At 43.7% G+C, this 22,281-nt stretch overlaps 1 long non-coding RNA gene across 1 annotated transcript; it reads left to right on the forward strand.

Annotated features, from left to right (window-relative positions):
* The first annotated feature begins 4,970 nt into the window (after positions 1-4,970).
* On the forward strand, positions 4,971-21,987 carry LOC117501946. The gene is made up of 3 exons (XR_004558136.1): positions 4,971-4,982; positions 12,968-12,970; positions 21,869-21,987. It is a non-coding gene; the product is annotated as an uncharacterized LOC117501946 (long non-coding RNA).
* The last annotated feature ends 294 nt before the right edge of the window (positions 21,988-22,281 follow it).

Consider the following 22,281-nt stretch of genomic DNA (forward strand, 5'->3'; position numbering starts at 1 on the left):
ACAATTTTATTGAGACATATTGTTTACTAGGCCTGAGTTGTACGACTGGAACAAAATTTATAAAGACAAGTACAAAAAGAACTGGAGACAGGCTGGTAGGGAGAGAAGGATGGAGATAATGTTTAGGTCCATCCCTTGAAAAACTGCCAATTTATATTGTAAAAAAAAAATCTATTGAGGGGCCGAATGTTCCAAATTAAGCACAAATGTGGAATGATCAATTATGACCTTCTGAATTTCCAGTTTTGCTATTTCTTGCTCATAAAATGGCAGTCTTTCAAGAGATGGAGCTAAACTGAGGAGAAAATGCTCCATAGCACTAAATTCCTGAGGAGGAGGGGGAGGAGGGGGAGTTGGTGGTGGCCGGTTTTGGAGAGCTGCCAAAATGGCAGCCTCCACCGCAGAAGGCTCCTCCTGTGGTCTGGTTCTCCTCCTCTTTCTTTGTCCTGTGAAAAATTTAAAAATTTAAATTAGATTTCCCACAATTTCTACAGTGTGTACAGCCCTAAACAAAGAAAAACTACATTGATTGGTGGATTGTATTATAACCAGCACACACCTGTGGGAGTGGACACCGGGGAAGTGGGTGCAGCAGCAGCACCAGAAGGACCAGGGTCGTTTGAGCCTGACGGGACCTCAGAAAGTGAAGAGGTCCTGGGCTCTTCATCATCCTCTTTAATGACAGGACATAATGTTAGGACGTCTTTAAAAGACATGTTAAAATACATGTTTTGGTTGCACTGTACCTTCTGACTCCTGGTCCAAGGTGGATGAGGGAGGGAGACCCTGGTTCTGGGCCTCTTGTGGCTCCTGGACCTGGCTCATGTTGCTGGTAGTGGGCCGGGGAGCCACGAATGGGTCCAGGAACGAGAGGACACCAGAGAACCTCCATCTCCTCCGCTGGTGTGCTGCTGCCCCACTCTTCCTGGCCTCCATCTCCATCCTTCTCTCCCTGAGGTACGTGTCCGGCAAGCCCTTCCACCGCTTGCGGCACACTTCCACTGAAAATAGATTATGATAGATTTGTTTTTTTAAACACTAACTATCAATTAACATAATATCATTTTGATTAGTGTAGAGGATTAGCCATTAAATAACTTGACTTTGTGGAACAGCGGCTCTCATTTTGGAGGTCAGTATATAAATAGTGACTGGTTTGGAGGGCAGCATATAATGTGATGACAGCAGCTCTCATTTTGGAGGTCAATATATAAATAGTGATTGATTTGGAGGGCAGCATATAATGTGTTGTCACCATTATGCCCCCGATAAACCAGTCACCACTTGTTTATACATCCGTGTAGTTAATAAATTTATTTTCGTGGGCGAGTTCGCTTGTGCACATGTGAAAAAAAAAGGCTGCAGCTCCTCGCTTTCTCACCCCTCTGTCATAATTGTGTTAAATAAAGGACAAAAGGGACATAAGTCCGGCAGATTGCAAGAGACTGAACATATCCACATCAAGAATAAACTCCAGATATCTCCACATTACCGGCGGTTCGTTCGTTCGCGCGCACGCACGCATGCAGCACGAAACATTGTTCCCCCTCAGTCCGCGTTGCTCAAAATGATGCAGAATCAGTCAATAATGTGGCTATTGTTAACTTTGGATCATTTACTGTGAAAAGTATTGCTATTATTACATGGATCTGCCAAGAACAAAGTCGCTAAAGCCATTAGCAAACTACAAAAAAAAAAAAAAAAATCAAAGGTTACCTTCCAGTCCGGTCTCCTCGCTGACTCGTCTCCACGCAATGTCCTTTTTGTACTTGTCTTTGTAATCACAGTTTGAAGGGTCGTACAACTCAGGCCTCGCGTTCACAGCGACGATGAGTTTCTCCTCCATCAAGAACGAAGTTTGTCCGCGCAACGCACTGATTGGTCATCACGGCGCGACGAGATGAAAAAGTTCAGATTTTTCAACTTGGGGAGGAGGGCCAAACGCTCAAAATCGCTTCACTCGCGTCCATCGCATCGCACTGTGCAGTTTGGCACCAAAACGCGTCCTTACATAGGGATTACATGGCAACCTGTCGCTGCAGTCGCTCGTGTCTCGACCGGTGTGAACACGGCATAAGATCAAACATTTTAGTCTGTCTGTCGTATGTTTATGGCAGACTGGTTGTCTGTCGCTTGCTGATGATGTCATCATTAAGCGCAAGACATGATTGGCCGGTCGACACATGGAGCATTGTGGGTAGTGTAGTTCAGGTTCACTTTGGACATTACATTGTTACCGTCCACTTGACACAAACAGACTTGCTGCCTGTCGCTTGCTGATTACATCATCATTAAGCGCAAGACATGACTGGCTGGACGACGCAGGGAGCATTGTGGCTAGTGTAGTTCAGGTTCACTTTGGGCGTTACACTGTTACCATCTGCTCGACACAAACAAAACAGACTAATAATTTAACATTATTTTATTTTATTTCTTTGTGGCTGACAGGATAATTTAATCGCCACAACTCGGTTGGGGAGAGGAGCTCTCATAGTGCAGCTGTGTACAGAGGGAGGGACTTTTCCTCACCGTTTAGACACTGTTTTGGATTTTTTAAAAAAGGACACTTTATTTCTTCAGATGACTCCCCAACCCAGTTTCAAGGCATGTCGTGATTCAGCAGCACAAAATATACATTATTCTGCTGGTTCATGAAAGTGCCACATTTTCAACACAGCAGCACAAATTCATTCTAATACATTCTATGATGGCTGCACAAAATTAAAAGTGAAGCGGGGGGTCAGGGGTGGGGAAGGAGTAGGGCTAGGTTATGGTTAAGGTTAGGGTTGGGGGGTAGGAGTAGGGTTAGTAATAGTGAGTTAAAATAGTGAGTTAAAAAAAGTCACAAAAAATTTGAATCATTTCATGACGGGAGCATGAAAAACAAACAAACAAAAAACGTGAGACTGGACTGGAATCCCACTGAAACTAACAGGTAATAATTTATACATGTCTTTTACTCTGCCAATCATTGCATTAATAGATGCACAACCCCAATTCCAATGAAGTTGGAATGTTGTGTGAAATGTAAATTAAAAACAGAATACAATGATTTGCAAATCCTCTTCAACCTATATTCAACTGAATACACCACAAAGACGAGATATTTAATGTTCAAACTGATAAACTTTATTGTTTTTGTGCAAAGATTTGCTCATTTTGAAATGGATGCTTGCAACACGTTTCAAAAAAGCTGGGACACTGGTATGTTTACCACTGTGTTTCATCACCTTTCTTTCTAATAACACTCAATAAACATTTGGGAATTGAGGACACTGATTGTGAGTGTCATGACTGGTTATAAAATGAGCATTCCCAAAAGGCTCAGCAGTTCACAAGCAAATGTGGGGCGAGGATCACCACTTTGTGAACAACTGCGTGAAAAAATAGTACAACAGTTTAAGAACAATGTTTCTCAACATTCAATTGCAAGGAATTTAGGGATTCCATCATCTACAGTCCATAATATAATCAGACGATTCGGAGAATCTGGAGAACTTTCTACAAATAAGCGGCAAGGCCGAAAACCAACATTGAATGTCCGTGACCTTTGATCCCTCAGGTGGCAATGCATTAATAAACATCATTGTGTAAAGGATGTTACTCCATGGGCTCAGGAACACTTCAGAAAGCCATTGTCAGTTAACACAGTTCGTTGCTACATCTACAAATACAAGTTAAAATTCTACCATGCAAAGCGAAAGCCATACATCAACAACATCCAGAAACACCTCCGCCTTCTCTGGGCCCAAGCTCATTTGAAATGGACAGATGCAAAGTGGAAAAGTGTGCTGTGGTCTGATGAGTTCACATTTCAAATTGTTTTTGGAAATCATGGACATCATAGCCTCTGGACAAAAGAGGGAAAAGACCATCCAGATTTTTACCAGTGCAAAGTTCAAAAGCCAGCATCTGTGATGGTATGGGGTGTGTTAGTAACCATGACATTGGGCAACTTACACATCTGTGATGACACCATCAGTGCTGAAAGGTACATCCAGGTTTTGGAGCAACACATGCTGCCATCCAAGCAACGTCGTTTTCAGGGATGTCCCTGCTTATTTCAGTAAGACAATGCCAAGCCACATTCTGCATGTGTTACAAGAGCATGGCTTCATATTAAAAGAGTGCATGCACTAGACTGGCCTGCCTGTAGTCCAGACCTGTCACCCACTGAAAATATGTGGCGCATTATGAAGTGTAAAATACGACAACGGAGACCCCGGACTGTTGAACAACTGAAGTCGTACATCAAGCAAGAATGGAAAAGAATTCCACCTACAAAGCTTCAACAATTAGTGTCCTCAGTTCCCATACCCTTATTGAAAGGTGATGCAACACAGTGGTAAACATACCACTGTCCCAGCTTTTTTGAAACATACTGCAGGCATCCATTTCAAAATGAGAAAATATTTGCACAAAAACAATAAGGTTTATCAGTTTGAACATTAAATATCTTGTCTTTGTGGTGTATTCAATTGAATATAGGTTGAAGAGGATTTGCAAATCATTGTATTCTGTTTTATTTATATTTTACACAACATCCCAACTTCACTGGAATTGGGGTTGTATAATGTTGAATAAACTATTCATATATCTATAATATCAATATAAATGTCAAACCAGCTGTGATATATTAAGGCCATCCTCAGATGTGCAATAGTTACATCCGTCATTATCCTCATGAAATTCATGATTGTATTTATCAACTAACAGTAAAAGCTTATTATGTTTTAATTGTATCATGCATGTCTATTAGTGCATCCATAACAATATTAATTGTGTGAGCCGCAGGGTTCAAAGCATGTGAAAAATGCAGCAGCTTTTTAGTTTGTGTATATAATACCGAGATAAACTGTGACTGTGTTTTACTGCTTTTGAAAGATGATGACAGTGTTTGGGTTTTATTTTTTATTGAGGGGTGTATGGGGTGTATGGTAGAGGTAGTACCTCTGTTGGGGGGACATGTCGTGCTCTTCGGAGTAGTTCGCCCATCTTGGTCCTCACCATGCACTCAGCTCTCCCCTGTGGCTCCATCAGCTGTTAGCATGCAACAGCGGCCACACCCCGGGCAACAGCTTCGACTGGCCGGCTGAACCAGGCGGAGGGTAGCTGACGGGTCTAAAACCCTCAGTGAATTCGGGCTTGTCTACCCTTGCATGCGAAGACTGGATCCGGCAGACTGCGCGGAGGAAACCAACAGATTGGTTCAACGGGCAGAAAGGTGGACCCAGCAAAGCGCTGTGGAGCGTGAACAGGGCAAACTCACCCCGGTAAGCATACTGCGGCTTGCGGGGATCCCACTCAGCGGTCGTAACTCAGCAAAAAAGAAAGTGAAGGTATTAAATCTTGGCACATGGAATGTGCAAACCCTGCTGGATAACATCAAAGCAGACAGGCCAGAAAGAAGAACGGCGCTAGTGGCCAGGGAACTAGCTCACTATAACGTGGACATAGCGGCACTCAGCAAAACATTCCTTGTGGACAAGGGCCAGCTCACAGAGCAAGGTGGTGGATACACTTTCTTCTGGAGCGGTCGCAGCAGCGCTGAACGGCAAGAAGCAGGAGGTGGCTTTGCCATCAAGTCCCATCTCACAAGGAAACTTGCCAAGCTTCCAGAGGGCATCAATGAATGACTGATGATTCTTCAGCTCCCGCTGGGGGGAAAGAAGAATGCGACTCTGATTAGTGCATATGCCCCCACCATGACAAACCCTGAAGACAGCAAGGACAAGTTCTACGACGAACTCGACACCCTTATTGCAGCTGTCCCACAGTCCGAGAAACTTTTTGTCCTCGGGGACTTCAGTGCTAGAGTAGGGGTCGACCACCAGACCTGGGATGGAGCCATTGGAAGACATGGCATTGGCAAGTGCAACAGCAACAGACTGCTGCTTCTCAAAACCTGTGCTGCACATGACCTCGTCATCACCAATACCCTGTTCCGCCTCCCCATCCACAACAAGACATCTTGGATGCACCCGCGTTCCAGGCACTGACATCTGATCGATTATGTCATCACCAGGAAGAGGAATAGGCAGGACGTGCGGGTGATCAAGTTGATGTGCGGCGCCGAGTGCTGGACTGACCACCGGCTCATCATCTCTAAGTGCAAACTTCGCATCCAGCCAGCAAGAAGACCCCAGGGTCAGAAGGCTGTAAAGAGGCTCAATGTCTCGAAGCTGAAGAAGGTCGCTGACCAACTCTCCAGTGACTTGGATGACAGGCTGCCCGACACGCTTTACAACCAGGACAGCATTGAGGAACAGTGGGCTGCGTTCAGAGACACTGTCTACTCCACGGCTCTCGAACAACTCGGACCAACCATACGTAAAAACCAGGGCTGGTTCGACGAGAACGAGGGAGAGATTCAGTCCCTGCTGACAGAGAAACACCAGCTGTTCTGAGTCCACCAGAACGAGCCCTCCTCACAAGCGAAGAAAGATGCTTTAACCAGTGCCAGGCAGAGGGTCCAGAAGAAGATACGTGAGATGCAAGATGACTGGTTCAGCAAGAAGGCCGATGAAATCCAGGGCTATGCAGACAGTCACAACACCAAGCGCTTCTACGACTCGCTGAAGGCTGTCTATGGACCTCAGTCCTCAGTCTCCTCCCCCCTCCTCAGTGCAGATGGGACCCAACTGCTGACAGAGAAGAAGCAGATACTGGAGAGATGGGCTGAACATTTCAACCAGGTCCTCAATCGCCCTGCCGTAATCAACGAAAAGGCCATTGTGCGTCTACCTCAGGTGGAGGTCAACGAAGACCTCGACACTCCGCCCACAGAAGATGAAGTCAGACAGGCCATCAAACAGCTCTCCTGCGGCAAAGCTCCAGGATCAGATGCTATCCCTGCTGAAGTGTACAAGGCAGGCGACCCAGCATTGCTGCAAAGACTGACCAAACTCTTCCAGTCATTGTGGAGCGCAGGCAAGGTCCTCCAACAGTTGAAGGACGCCAGTATCGTCCACATCTACAAGAGGAAAGGCAACCGCCAGCAATGCGACAACCATAGAGGCATCTCCCTTCTGTCCATCGTAGGGAAAATCCTGGCTCGAGTCCTGCTCAACCGCCTACTACAACACCTTGAGCAGGGCCTTCTCCCAGAAAGTCAATGCGGATTCCGTGCCGGACGTGGAACTGTGGACATGATATTTGCTGCGTGCCAACTTCAGGAAAAGTGCCAGGAGCAACACAGTGACCTCTTCGTGACCTTTGTTGATCTGACGAAGGCCTTCGATACGGTCAGCAGAGAAGGCCTGTGGAAAATCATAGAGACGTTTGGCTGCAGGTTCATCACAATGGTGCAACAGTTCCATGACGGCATGATGGTGAAAGTTCTGGATGATGGTGACGAGTCAGAGGCCTTCCCAGTCACCAAGGGCATAAAGCAGGGCTGCGTTCTTGCCCCGACACTGTTCAGCATGGCCTTTTCCGTCATGCTGACCGACGCTTTCCAGGATGGCCAGGACGGCATTCGCCTCAGATACAGAACTGACGGCGGGCTGTTCAACCTCAGGTGCCTCCAGGCTGTCACCAAGGTGACAGAGACCATCATCAGAGATCTATTGTTTGCTGATGATTGCGCGCTCAACGCAGCTACAGAACAGAAGATATAGCATGAAATGGACTGCTTCTCTAGAGCATGTGACAACTTCGGTCTCACCATCAGCACCAAAAAGACCGAAGTTATGTACCAACCAGCACCTTGAAAACTATACCAAGAACCCCACATCACAGTGACAAGACAGAATCTGCAGGCGGTCGACAACTTTACATACCTGGGTAGCACCCTTTCTCGCGCAGTCAACATCGATGCAGAAATCAACAACAGGGTTGCAAAAGCCAGCACCTCATTTGGAAGGCTCAGTGAGAATGTCTGGGAATGGAGAGGACTTAGCATTACCACCAAGCTGAAGGTCTACCGTGCAGTGGTTCTAACCACCCTGCTCTATGCCAGTGAGACCTGGACTGTCTACAGCAGACATGCCAAGCAGCTCAACCGCTTCCATATGAGCTGCCTCCATCGCCTCCTTCACATCAGGTGGCAGGACAAAGTCCCGGACACGGAGGTCCTTGAGCGAGCAGGCCTCCCCAGCATCTACACCCTCCTGCAGAAGACGCAAGTCAGATGGACTGGCCACGTAATCAGAATGCCAGACACTCGACTGCCAAAGCAGCTCCTGTATGGAGAATTGTGCCAGGGCAAGCGCTCTGTCCGGGGGCAGAAGAAACGCTAGAAAGACTGTCTCAAAGCGTCCCTGAAAAACCTGGGCTTTGAGCTCACCTCCTGGGAAACTCTTGCCCACAACCGCCCTCAGTGGCACAGCAAGACCACCAGTGGTGCCCGCGCAGCAGATGCCAGACGGATCGCGGACGCCCAAACAAAACGAGCCGCACGCAAGGCCCGAGCTACCTCTACCGCCACCACAGTGCCTACCCATGTGTGTCCTGCATGTGGGCGCACCTTTCAAGCCTGGATTGGCCTCATCAGCCACCTCCGGACGCACCGTCACTGATTACCCACCTAGTGGAGCCATGGTCATCTTCGACCCCAAAGGACGAACAACATTTTTTATTCATTCATTTTTCGTGCGTTCTTATGTGTTTATGATCCTTGAATTTACTCAGGAGCAAAAAGTGAAAATGAAACTGGTTTATCAGTAGCCGACAGTATAATCTGATGTGGCCGTGTCCGAATCAATACTAAAGTTATGGGTTATCTGTAATAAAGATACATTTTTTAGCAGTTTATTGGTTTAGCATCATAAAAGATAACTTTTTAGTTAATCGATTAATAAATTAAGATTAATAAGAAGCTAACTTTTGTTTTGCTGTGCCCATGACTGGTCAACTGTCAATGTGACCTTACTAAATATGTGTTATTTTGCTCATTTGAAAGATGCAATCCTCAGTGCACATCATTAGTTGGTCAGGTTGGACATTTGTTTGTGACATGAAGTTTGCACACTTTTTTACATGCAAACCTTCATCAAGCCCATTAGGTATATTATTTAATAACCTTTCTGATAAAACCTTTCTGGATATGATTGAAGTATCTGTACATACAGTGAAATGAATATGCAAAAATGTGACAGTGGAATAAAAAAAAATATCACAACCATGAAAGGAAACTGGCCACCATCAGTTCTGACAGTTGCAACATACAATATGTGCTGGAGACGGACAAAAATCACTTCTGAATATTCAAGGTAAAAATAAATAAATAGACGTACTTAAGTAATATTAGCCATTTTTTCAGCATGTCTGTCTGTGTCATTAGTCTGGTTTAGTATTTAACCCCTTAAGCCCTAGAGCCTATTTCACCAAAATCACATACCCATACATTATGATTTATTTCTTAGGTTGTACAAGGTCAAAAATGCAAAAGTTTGGATCAGCTAAAAGACAGGTCCTAGGGGATGTTGTGGATGCAAAAAAAATTGAAAGTAAATAATACTTGGTAGGAGTAAATGAGGTTTTTTCTCCAAAAAAAAAAAAAAAAAAGAATTCCGATTCATGTCTTTATTTGCTTGGTGTTTCAGCTGTGGTTAGTTGATATGTGATTGAAGTGGATACTTTTGTAGAGGAGACTTCGCTTGACATTTTGATGTATAATAAGTGTATGTTGGTGTTATGAGTGTTCAAATGTTCCAAAACAGGGCAAGTCCCCAAATTTGGGGACTCTAGGCTTTAAAAGGTTAAAGGAATAAAAGCATACGTCACTTAGTCTAGCAACATTTTTCCCCCTTATTGCAAATTAGTTTCCACTCACAGAAACACACTTTCTAAAACATGAAGTCCTGATTGTGGAAGACTTATTTCCACCTTCCACTGCTCTGCTGTTGGTTATGTGTTGGATGGAATGAATAAGATAGGAGATGAATGAAAGAGCAGACGGCAATGCAAAGGAAAGCGATGTGTATCAGCTGCAGGGTCGAGCGGCCTGATTCAGGTGTTTGTGTCGCTGCCAATTTTATGTTCCTCTCTATTTCACACAAATATGTGACAGCCCACCCCCTAAACCCCTCTTATTGAAAAGCTGGAACTGGGGTGAAAAGGAATGAGGTAGGGAGGAGGGAGCGCGATTTCTGAAAGACATAAAATGCAGAGAGGTTTTTACCCAATCCTTGCCCAGAGCAAGGTTTCCTTTCACCCAACAGCCTCCTCCTGTAATGCATCCAGCCCTCCCCGCTATGCCTGCACCATTCGCTTTCTTCAACCCCCCCGCCTCCCTCTACTGGGAAATCCATTCAGCTCAGTAACAGCAGCACGAATTCGAGGATGTGCTGGTGCGAGCACTCAGAGTGTATCATTTACATGTGTAGGAAGCCCTGGCACAAGAAAGCACCTATAGGACCTTTTTTTTTTTTTTTTTTTGTATTTTCTATTCTACTGTAGCACTCACATTGTTCAGGCCTCACTGGAGCTTTGGACTGACCCGAAAGAAAATAGTTTAACCTCTTCAGGTTGCAGAAGCTGCTCAGGTGTCTCTCAATATGAATAATCAGTGTTTAAGCAAACTTTTACAGAAGCGTGTTCCACATTCAGGGAATTCTCACTTTATGCTGTAGAATATTTTAAATTATGCAAATAAGGAAAGTTTAGGCAAGCCAGCTTTATTTATGCAGCACATTTCACCCACTAGGGCAAACCAATAAAAAAACAATAAAAGCTACAAATTTACAAAAAGAAGTGAGGACAAACAATATAAAAGATGAAATGAAGTCCTAAACAATTTACAATTTAAAATACAATTTATTTTAAAATTCACAATTTAATTTTTAAATAGCAATCGTACAGACAATTGGGCAGCACAGTCTTTTTTGAGGACGAGGGCTAAAGGGGTAAAATATGACGCATATGACATAATTTCAAGGCCAAGGCCATTGTGCAGCTACTCTGGTTAGCTGTGTAGGCTAACACTTACTGACACAACCTCTCCCATTTGCCTTGTCTTCCCTTCTCCACTGGGAACTGAAAAAACTGCACTTTTCGTGACTTCTTTGGTGATTGCAGCCGAAAACAAAATAGTACACCATTTTTCAGTTAGAATTAACATTGCTTGTGGGAAGAGACTAATCCTTGGGTTGAGTGTGGGAGTGTCAGCACAAACCATTCAGAGGATGGGGGTTTCAGCTGAAACCATTTTAAACTGGCACGTCTTAAACAGGCAGGTCCGCTAAGTTTACCAAGCCAGGCTGAATGGTTTGTGCTGAAACTCCCACACTCCGCCCAGTGATTCTCTGCCGTGTTCGTGCCAACTGTCCCCAGATGCGGTCAAATCCTGCAATAGGGGATCAAAGGAGACTGTGCTGCCCCATAAGTGTGAAGAAGAGAAGATAAAATAATAGCCATAACATGGTGGAGACGGCATTGTAAAAAAAAACAAAAAAAAACATTTTCAGTTTGAACTCAAAACTGGTGAAATTTGGGGCTTGTCTAACATCATCTGGGAGATGAGAGAGGAGATATTTATTGATCTCACAGTGGAGAAATTATGTTTACACTCCAGTTACCTCAGACAGCAATTAGTCCACAGTTATTACTTGTTTACTGTAATAATGACACACACATCAGAATTAAAGACAGCACATACACATTTGACATTGTTTATGTGCACTAAATTTGAAGAAGTCCATTATCCAAATTGAGGCAAGTGGGTAAAGGTCTCGCAGCAACCCTGAGTTGCGCCACCATCAGCTTGGGGGGGCAGCTGCAGCTAAAACCGCGCCGCCCCCTGCAGAAGGGAAGGGATGACGTGAGCAGAAACCGGAGTAGGGGTTGTGTGATGGGGGTGGGGGGGGGGGGGGGGAGAGGGAGTGGCGCATGTTTCAGTCCTGTGAAACAGTTTATTGTCTTTGTGAGTTGAGATAAGAAACAGCCGAATGTTCACCAAGGCCAAAGACATTCCTCTGGAGGAAAACAGCAGCAGGGCAATTTGTCCTTCAGGCTTGATAAGCCTGCCATGTTGTGGTTTGAGCAGTGAAAAACACAGCTTTTTACAGCTTCACTTGAACAACCAAATCCCAATTATGATTTAAGAATATTCCCAATTATGAATTAAGAATATTCCTCGGCTTCCGAAATCTTCATCTTCATCTGCAAGGCACACATCTGCTCCAAGATGTCATCCAATCTGAGAATGCACTGCCTTGCCCAACTCGTTAATCATGAAGGACAAGCGAGGGGCCGTGGTTTTTGATGCCGCCATCTTGCCAACTTTGCGGTAGATCAGGGCAGCACATAAGCCAGAAAGTACCAGCCCTGCTACCATAAGACCAAATATGAATAAATCATCGACGTCCTCAACACAGAAAGGTGCAAAGCATGCAACACACCACGACCCCCAGGAGTCGAAAACATAGCCCGCAGGATACGTTCCATCTGGGCAGGTAGGATCCCCCGGTCCTGACCTTCTTGTAGAAAAGATGGTGTCAATAGCATTCAGAGACCAGCTGATCAATTCCATGGTTAATCCAATAGTAGTCCAATAGATCCAGTATCCAATATAATTTGAGGAATTCACAGTCTGGTGAAGTAGGGACTTGAAGGTTAAAACAGAGAGCAGAGATAAGGGAGAGTGGAGGACATGCGACCGCCCTCGTCGGAGTCCCAAGCTGAATGCTGATTCAGTGTACATACTGATTCAAGGTACATTGTTGCAGGATAACAAAAACCTTTGCTACTGTCAGCACGCCAGCCCCAGGTGTCCTCAAGGACCTAAGAAGGTCAAGCATGTCAGCAGTAGCACATGCTGTTGGGCCCGTATGGCTTCCAGGGGTAGGATGAAGTAGACAGGTTTGGCATCCTGTTCCTCTGGTGGGAGGATGTACTGCTCTGGCAGTGGTATGCTGTGGCATTACCACATTATGGAGGACGCCACAGGCCAGCACAATATGGCACACTTTCACAGGTCGGTACTGCAGTACTGTTAATGAATGCAGAGGTGCACTGCGGCTGAAAGTCTGTGACCTCCACAACTTTACACACATGTTCACTGACATATACTGAACACAGCGAGCCAATTGGGGGCATGTTAAGGAGCTCTGCAGCTGTAGCATCACTATCATGACACATACAAACAACATATACACAGTAAATGATAACACAAAACATGCCCAAATGTGACCGTGCTGATTCCCATTGGGGACAATGTAACAAATAAATTACTCACCAGGCAGCGACCCATCATGCACCATACCAGCCTGTAGCTAGCCAGTCCCTAACCATGCTGTTGGTCAGGATGAATGAATCATGTGTTGGACCAGGCTACCTAGCTACAATGTTAGTCAGGTGCATTTGCGCATCACATATGCGCAAATGCACATATCCCATGGTGCGAGACGTCGCGCAGCGGTCCCAGGCACCGTCGTCAGCCTGTTTCAAGCTGAAAACCTCCACATTTCAGGCTCTATTGATCCAGGACGTCGTGAGAGAACAGAGAAGTTTCAGAAGAAGTCGGTTTCAGCATTTTATCCGGATATTCCACGGTTAAAGGAGATTTTTTTTAATGAAAGACGTGCGGACGGGTCCGTGCGGACGGGTCCGTGCGGACGGGTCCGCGCGGACGGGTCCGCGCGTCGGGACGCAGACGGCGCGGTGCGGCGGCACAGGAAAAACACCTCCGTGTTGATAACCATTTGTAAAATCCAGGCAGCTTTTGATGGCTTTCAGTGGAGTGAGTATATGAGAAATTGTTTAACAGCTGGACATGTTCCAACTTGTCCTTACGGCTTCCAACGGAGGTGTTTTTCCTGTGGCGGAGCGTTGCAGCGGCTGCGAGCCGACGCTGCAATCCGTCCGCACGTCTTGCATTAAAAAAATCTCCTTTAACAGTGGAATATCCGGATAAAATGCTGAAACCGACTTCTTCTGAAACTTCTCTGTTCTCTCACGACATCCTGGATCAACAGAGCCTGAAATGTGGAGGTTTTCAGCTTGAAACAGGCTGACGACGGCGCCTGAGAGTGCTGCGCGACGTCTCGCACTGTGGGAAGTCCTTAAAGCGACAGTATCACCTCAAAATCTCTCATCAGCCGTTAAAATTTTCACCGAAAACCATCTTAATTTTTCGAACCATGTCCACTTCGATGTGTCTCACAGGTTTAGAAAAAATTTTGATCAAACAAAGTGCCAGTCTCTCAGCAAGTTCTCAGACAAAGGAATTCCAACGAGGGGCTGGACGACTCCTCCCACAAGGAGTGCTCAAAGGTGAATGACGTCACCGACAGGCGTGGAAAAACTCACGCATGCGCACGAGGGTTCAAGCATGTCTGACGTAAAAACATATGAATGAAATCCATATAGTTTTTGAAAAAAATAAAAAGGACCTATACTTTATTGACAGACCTCGTATAAGCATCCGGTTTTATGAATGAAAATAAATAAATAATAATAATCTAATGAAAGTTACAAGGGCAACACAGTGAACCTGACTATTATAAAGGCTGGATAAAGTCATAGACAGGTAGGCTGATGTGGACACTACTGTAATCCAACACTGATCAACAAGATGAGATGCTCCAAATTCTATGCCACCAAGCCAACTGTTCAACAGCTCATGAGGTAGACCACAAATCTTACTTGTAAATTGCGAAGACAATAAAAAGATTATTTACAAAGTAATCTGCTTAAAGAGATATGTATATATCAGAGACAAATCAAAGGGGACATACACATGTTTTGCCTGGCTGTGGCAGATATTTGGCTACTTTGGAGATGTGGATGTGGACCATTCTGTACGGGCAGCTGTTATCCACGACCCAGAGTGGTTTTGTGGTGTGGTGGATGCAGCACAACATGGCATTGGTGCAAGCTTCCAAATGTATTACATATATAAAGATAAAAAGGGCTGCTTGGATAAATCCAGATCCCCTTCCCCCCTCTCAGGGACATCTCAAATAAGCTGCGATAAGAAGCACCGATGAAACATTACTGCCTGGCACCAAAACACAACACTCACCTAAACAAAGCAAACATAATCTTCCCGCTGTCATCCTAACAGGGCACGCTGACACAGAGGACTGAGATTGTGCTGAGAATGCTGGAAGTCCCCAACAGCATGGACATGCACATACACACACACACACACACACATATATATATATATATATATATATATGCCACCAAAATGGCGATTGGTAAACAGCCATATCCTGTAACATTCTGTCTTGGTGGTTTGAAGGAATAAGAAGACAAAGGTCAGTGATACATGAAACATTGGTACATGTTTCTCTCTCTCCCACTCCAGACTATCTTCAGGGATATCCAGGTTTATTTGGCAAAACAGTGTGATCACAGTGTACTGAAATCACAAGGCTAACCTTCAGTGTTAGTCTTCACCCAACACAACCGGGACAAAACTACAATTTATTTTAGCCGATAAAGCTTGAGGCATCTTGCATGAACAATTTTTGTGACTTTATGAGGCAGGAGAGAAAGTGCAATTTTCATAAAATACACTAATTCATCTGTGTTGGTGTTGTCCCATGTAAACATTCCTTAAAATACCTGGCCAGTGTCTGTAAAACTAAAGCTGCAGAGTTTCTCTAGTTCTTTCATTCTCAATGTGATTTTCAGACTTTTGCTGATGAAACAATTTATGGATTATTCATGATCAATCATTCATTCATTTCCTGCTGCTTATCCAGGTCAGGGTCACAGTGACAGCAAACCAAACGACTCTCCCCACACTTCCCTATCCTCAGTGGTGTCAAAAGTACACACATTTGTTACTTAAGTAGAAGTACAGATACTGCAGTTTAAAAACACTCTGGTAAAAGTTGAAGTATCAACTTGACCTGTTTACTCAAGTAAAAGTGAAAAAGTATGTGCTCCAAAACCTACTTAAAGTATAAAAGTATAAAGTAACCTTAAAAAAAAAAAAAAAAAAAGTAGATGCCACTATATGAATTGAAAGCTTAATTTCAAAACTGATTCGTTCTACATGTGGCCCAAGACCCAAAACCCAAAATTAACCCCTAACACCACCTGCATGAAAATGTTTCAATTCTAGAAGCTCTGAAATGCAATCTGGGACTATTCCAGACAATAAACTGCAGTGAGCGCAGCATCCATTTAGTGAAGGGAAAAAAAAAAAAAAAAAAAAAACACACAACTTTCCTTATTCATATTAATTCCAGTAGTATTCTGCTCTTACTAGGATGCAGCAGTTTTCTAGTTTGGCAGATAGTTCTGGAGAAAATCACTGAAGAAATTAACAAATTGAAAATATGGTTTGACCGAAACAAACTGTCATTAAATAAGACAGGGATGAAGTGGAGGTGTAAGAGTCACTAGGTGTTTACAGGAAACATTTATTTATGTATGTTCATTGCTTTTATATTTTCTGTTGTGTTTCTATTCAGGTTCTTTTTGCCTCTTTCTCTAAAATCATTAGATTATTAATATATAAACAAAAATAAATTTAAGAAATATTACAATTTGAAAACAAATGCACCCGAACATGATGAGAGCTGCAATTGCTTAATGCTAAGTTTTAACATTGAAAATTGTTGGGAAAGTGTCGTGACACGGACCCACAACAGGGGCGTTAATGAACGGACAATGGATAAGCCAAAAAGTAACAATTTAATGTTGTGAAGCGCACAACGAAGTACAGACAATAACAATAGTGCGGAATGTCAATCATACACAAGGTGGCGTGTGGCAGCCTCGAAGATAGAAGACGTCTGGTGATAGAAGAGCCGGAACCCACACAGCTTCCACCACCAACGGATCTGAAGAACACCGGAGCCGCCAAGCCCTGCGCCCCAGGTGGCCACTGTCTTCAGCAGTCAGACCCGGTACTGCTGGCAACAGTTTGATGAGTGTGAGTTCGCACACTCAGTAATCCCACAGTCTGTGTTCAGTTAGGAGGGAGAACCTCCACCTCCAATCACACACTCGTACAGCTCCTGTGAAACCACTTATCTGGTTTGGGGTGTGAGGCGAAGCTGTCGCAGTCCACACCAAACGCCAATACCGCAGATAAGGACATCGTCACAGGAAAACGGCTGCGAATGAGATCAGACTATTAGTCACAGTTAAGCTTAGCAGAGAAATTACCTGTATGGTAGATGATTTCTCGGCGGGGAGGTGGAGTTGCAGTCCAGCTTTTATGGAGGTTGACGTTGATGAGTGACAGCTGGTGGTGATGATGACAGCTGTCACTCCACTGGTTCTGGCGCCCTCTCGTGCTTGAAGCCCGCACTCCAAGCAGGGCGCCATCTGGTGGTGGTGGGCCAGCAGTACCTCCTCTTCAGCGGCCCACACAACAGAAAATGCCATAGACATGCTAACGCGTTAGCATTGCTCCTGTTTTTAAGTTATAAAATACATCTATCAACTGTTTCAGAAGACCATAACAGGTCGGTTTAACATAGAAAAGGTAAATAATGCTCACAGAAGTATGCTCTTTAGGGTTTTAGCGGGGGAAAATTAAACGAAAGAAAGAAAGAATAAACAAAGCAATAGGTCGAAGCATTGCTTCAATCTGTGAACCACTGCTTCAATTGGTTCACGGTTCAAAGTTGATTACAGGCGCACATGATGTGAAATATATACATGTATAATCATTAAACTGAAGCCAAGAGTAACGAGGCTGTTTGTGTTAAAAATGTAAGGAATAGAAAGTACAGATACTTGTGTGAAAATGTAATGAGTAGAAGTCAGAAGTAGGCAGAAAAATAAGTAATGGAGTAAAGTATAGATACCTAAAAAGTGTACTTAAGTACAGTAACGAAGTATTTGTACTTCATTACTTGACACCTCTGCCTATCCTCAGTCATGTCCTCTAACTCTTCCTAGGGGATCCCGAGGTGTTCCCAAACCAGATGGGAAATAAAATCCCCCCAGCATGTCCTGGGCCTTCTCCCAGGAAGACATCCCCAGAGAGACAACCAGGGGCATCCTCACCAGATGCCCAAAGAACCATAGCTGGCTCCTCTCGGTGTGGAAAAAGCAGCAGATCTACTCCCTGTCAATGAAATTAAATTCAATTCAATTTTATTTATATAGCACCAAATCACAACAATGCTGCCTCAGGTTGCTTCACACAGGTAAGGTCTGTCCTTACCAATCCCCCTTATCGAGTGGTAAGGAAAATCAGTGTAATGTGACCAAAATTCTGCTTCTAGTCAAAGTTCTACCTGCTGCATTTTGAACCAGTTGGAAGCCTTGAATGCTGGACTGCAGTAAGCCAGAGAAGAGGGCATTGCAGCAATCCAGTCTAGAAAAGATAAAAGCATTAATCAGAGTCTCTGAATCAGCCATAGACAGGATTGGACAAATCCTCGAGGGGGGAGGACCAGTGCTCACTCAAAGCCTACTCACAGGCGAATGACGCAACCGACAGGCGTGAAAAAAATCACGCATGCGCATGAAGGTTCAAGGTTGGCTCATGCAAGCATCCATAAGGTTTTTGAAAAAAATAAAAAGGTCTGATACTTTTTGGACAGACCTCGTATACATTGTGAGAAACTAAAAAAAATTAGCTGTAACAAATTACATCATTTTTTTTAAGTAGATCCAAAGTAGCATTTTTTTTCAGTGTGCATTTATGTCAGACTTTCATCGTCAGAGCACTTTACATTGATGCCTCACATTCACCTTGGGAATTTTAACTGTTTTCTGGTCTCAAGCTTGCCACTTTAACTACTTGATCATCACCTCCTCAATCATAGTATGAAACTAATGAGAATCCACAACTCTCCCTGGACAAGATCCATCACAGGGGTACTTCTCAACTAAGACTTCTCAAGACATAGACGGATAACCTGGAATTAGAGGCAGAAAACTCCGGCTTCAGAAAGTCCAACCACACATTTGGTCCATCTTCCTAATAAACCAGTTCAAGGCTTCAGTTCAACTCTTCAGGCAGGTGGATGAGCTAATTATTGAGATCACCTGTTTTAGCTGCACTGGTAGAAGCAGTACGTGGTATCTGTAAGTTAGTAGTCCAAATTGCCTGAAATAGTAAACCATTTACGTCAACTATATAATTACTGATTACTCCTGCTGGGGTGTGGAAGGTACATAAATTGTTCCACATAAGCAGAGTGGAAATACTAAAAAAGTACAAACAAAACCCCAAAACATTTTGTCACAATTCACTGAACGCATATGATTCATTTTTTTTAATCTGCTAGAAAATTGATACTGTTCTGTTGTTTGGATGTTGACAGCATTTCTGAAATACCACCATTTTCAGAAATTTCTTAAATGCTGACTTGATGGTAAAGTGGAAAGGTGGCTCAGGTTGAGGTATGCACACTCCTGGTTGCTCTTGTTTTCTTGTTTGTATTTGTAGCACACACGAGGTGCGAGCTTCCTTCAGCTGTAAGTCATTCTTGCCTGACATTTTGTCTGTGCAGTCGATACTGGACCTGTTCCACAGTAGACGCCCTGGAGGGCTGAGGTGCAACATCTGTCAGTCACGTTTTGTTGCCACGGTGGAACATAATGTTAACTGGATGACAGCTTGAAAAGGTTTCCACTCGGGTGGTGCAAGCAATAAAAACAGAAACCCAGAAGAGATTTACTGCTAATTAGTATGCATGGCTAAATGATGAGGATCTGGTCGGTTGTTTTGCTCTTCATGCTGGCAGTTATCCACAGCATATGTCTGCTGGCTTTGATGGACAAAACTCTTGCATCAGCTTTTTATTAGCAACTCTTGAAATCTCTCCACTGCACTCATGAAGCTTTAGCAGTGCCCATATGCAAGATTCAGTCACTTCAATTTTTTTTCACCTGCTCTCACCACCTTTTTGCATCCTGTACGCTCCCTTCAAAGGCACTATCAGATGGTCTGAGGTGGAAACCAGTTTGGGGAGGGCGGGGTGCAGGGTAGCATTAGAGTGCCTTGATTAGAGAGAGTGGAGACATGACAAGTCGAGAAAAATGCCATCTTGGGTTCAAAGTATCATTTGCTGTTAATGTGTCACCGAGCAAATCCAGCTTTTATTTTTTTATTTATTTGCAGAATTTAGATGCACAAATAGACACAACAAGGGCTTCAAGATGTACAGATTCCCTTCAGATCTGAACAGAAGAAAAATTTGGGAAAATAAAGTCAGATGTGTGGGATGGAAGCAACATCATCATCAAAATTTTGCGAGGTAAATTTATTGTACAGAACCCGGGAGAGGTCACTTAAAGTGATATTTTTTTCTGGCCATGATAATTTGTGTGCACGTTTTCCTTTAATGAGTCCACAAATTAATAAAACATGCACATGTTTTGCTGGCCGTGATAATTCGTGCGCACGTTTTCCTTTAATTGAGCCCTCGAATGGTTTGTTGACAAATAGCCAACATTTATGTGTCAAGACAATATTGAGTGCACGTTTTACAAATTGTGGCCATGTTTAAGTAGATCGTGCCCTTTTTTTGCGCACAATATCATAAAATGAGCGCACAATATAATAAAACGTGCGCACAATATCATAAAACGTGTGCACAATAAAATGAGCGCACACTATAATAAAACGTGCGCACAATATAAAACAAGTGCACAATATCATAAAACGAGCGCACAATATCATAAAATGTGTGCAAAACATGCGCACGTCACAAAACGAGTGCACAATATAATAAAACATGCGCACACTATAATAAAACGTGTGCACATTCTCTCCACATGCAAAACATTTTGGGATGACACTTCCAGGGCTCCGTATTATTGTTCAGTCCCATGTACAGTAAAACTCACCTAAACCATCATCATATAAACCAGATATTTGCAGTCACCAGACAAAAAAAGTCCCCAAATTTTTGTATTGTTTTCCATGTAATAAACACCATATATAACGGATTTTGTACAGCAGATTTTCACTTGCATCGGATAAAATGTCCCGTTTGATCGTAATGTTTTTCCATTAAACCCCTCCACTGTTCCTACAGTGGAGTCTGTCCCGCGTCCACCACAGAAATCATCCAGTCCATGTTCAAGTTTCACTTTATTTATCCTTAAAAAGGAAAGGAAATTTAGAGTGCAACAGGATGTCCAAGGCACATGTACAACAGAACACCACCACCAGACACCCACGACAATTGTACGCACAACACAAGACACTCAACAATAAAAACACTCATTACCCCAAAAACCAATGGCAAAAGCCAATGAACAATACACAACTAAAAACTGTCATCATAAACATGGACAGGAATAAAATAAATAAAGAAATGTCTGTTCAATGCATTCAAATTCCTGATAGCCACAGGAATAAAATAATCCATGGCACAACTAGTCCTTAGCTTAGGTTGCCTAAAACATCAACCAGAGGGGAGCAAATTAAACTCCCCAAAGAATGGGTGCTCAGGGCAATAAAAAATTTGGTTTGTCTTTCCTCTGGCCCATTTATCATAAATATGCTGTAGCTTTGGTAGCGGTACCCCAACCACCTTAGACACCACATTTACCAGCTTTATTAACTTATGCTTTGCTGCTCATTGGAAGACCACCATACCACACTACAATACAAAATGTCAGGACTTATTCAATAAAACACCATCAGAGCATCAGAGCATCAGAGTCCGGCACATGCTAAATAATTTCATCTTCCTCAAAAAGAAAAAGAAAAAAAAAAAGAAAATCCAGACAGAGAAAAAAGAAAACTGAATCAGTTGGCCAGAAAAACTACACTTAAAATTTGTCAGCATTAAGCAACAGGAAAGCAGAAGAAATACTAAGATGATCGCCGGCTACTAGCCCTGAGCTTCATTACCAGACCCAGACTTTAGATAAAGTTGAGGCCAAGACCCACTCTGTTTACTAATAAAATTAATTTAAAAGGGTAGGAAGCATAGTATCATACTATGCCAGTATGCTAGCCATACGAAAGGGAAAATAAGTGCATCTTAAGTCTGGACTTGAAAGTCTCTACAGAATCGGACTGTTTTATTGACGCAGAGAGATCATTCCACAGAACAGGGGCACGATATGAGAAAGCTCCGAGACACACAGAGTTTTTATTCACCCAGATCAACCACAACCAAGAACACCAACTGCAACCAATAGGAAACATCAAAGTGAATTAAAGATATCAATCCTGTCTCATGTCTCTGCTTCTTGTTGGCACTCTCTGTGACTTTGCCTCCTTCACTCCATTGCCTCCTATTGGTTCCTGTTACTGGCCTCGTTTGCACCTCCTGTGTCTAGCCACCCCCTGTTGGTCTCTGTCTGCCACTGGGGTCACTGGGCAAACCTCTATCCCCTCATTCTGTCCCCCTTTCTTGGTTCCTGCTTGATGCCCTGGGTGCTAACTTACACAATGCC

The sequence above is a fragment of the Thalassophryne amazonica genome, chromosome 2 (assembly GCF_902500255.1).
Source record: "Thalassophryne amazonica chromosome 2, fThaAma1.1, whole genome shotgun sequence".
In the NCBI taxonomy this organism is placed as follows: domain Eukaryota; kingdom Metazoa; phylum Chordata; class Actinopteri; order Batrachoidiformes; family Batrachoididae; genus Thalassophryne; species Thalassophryne amazonica.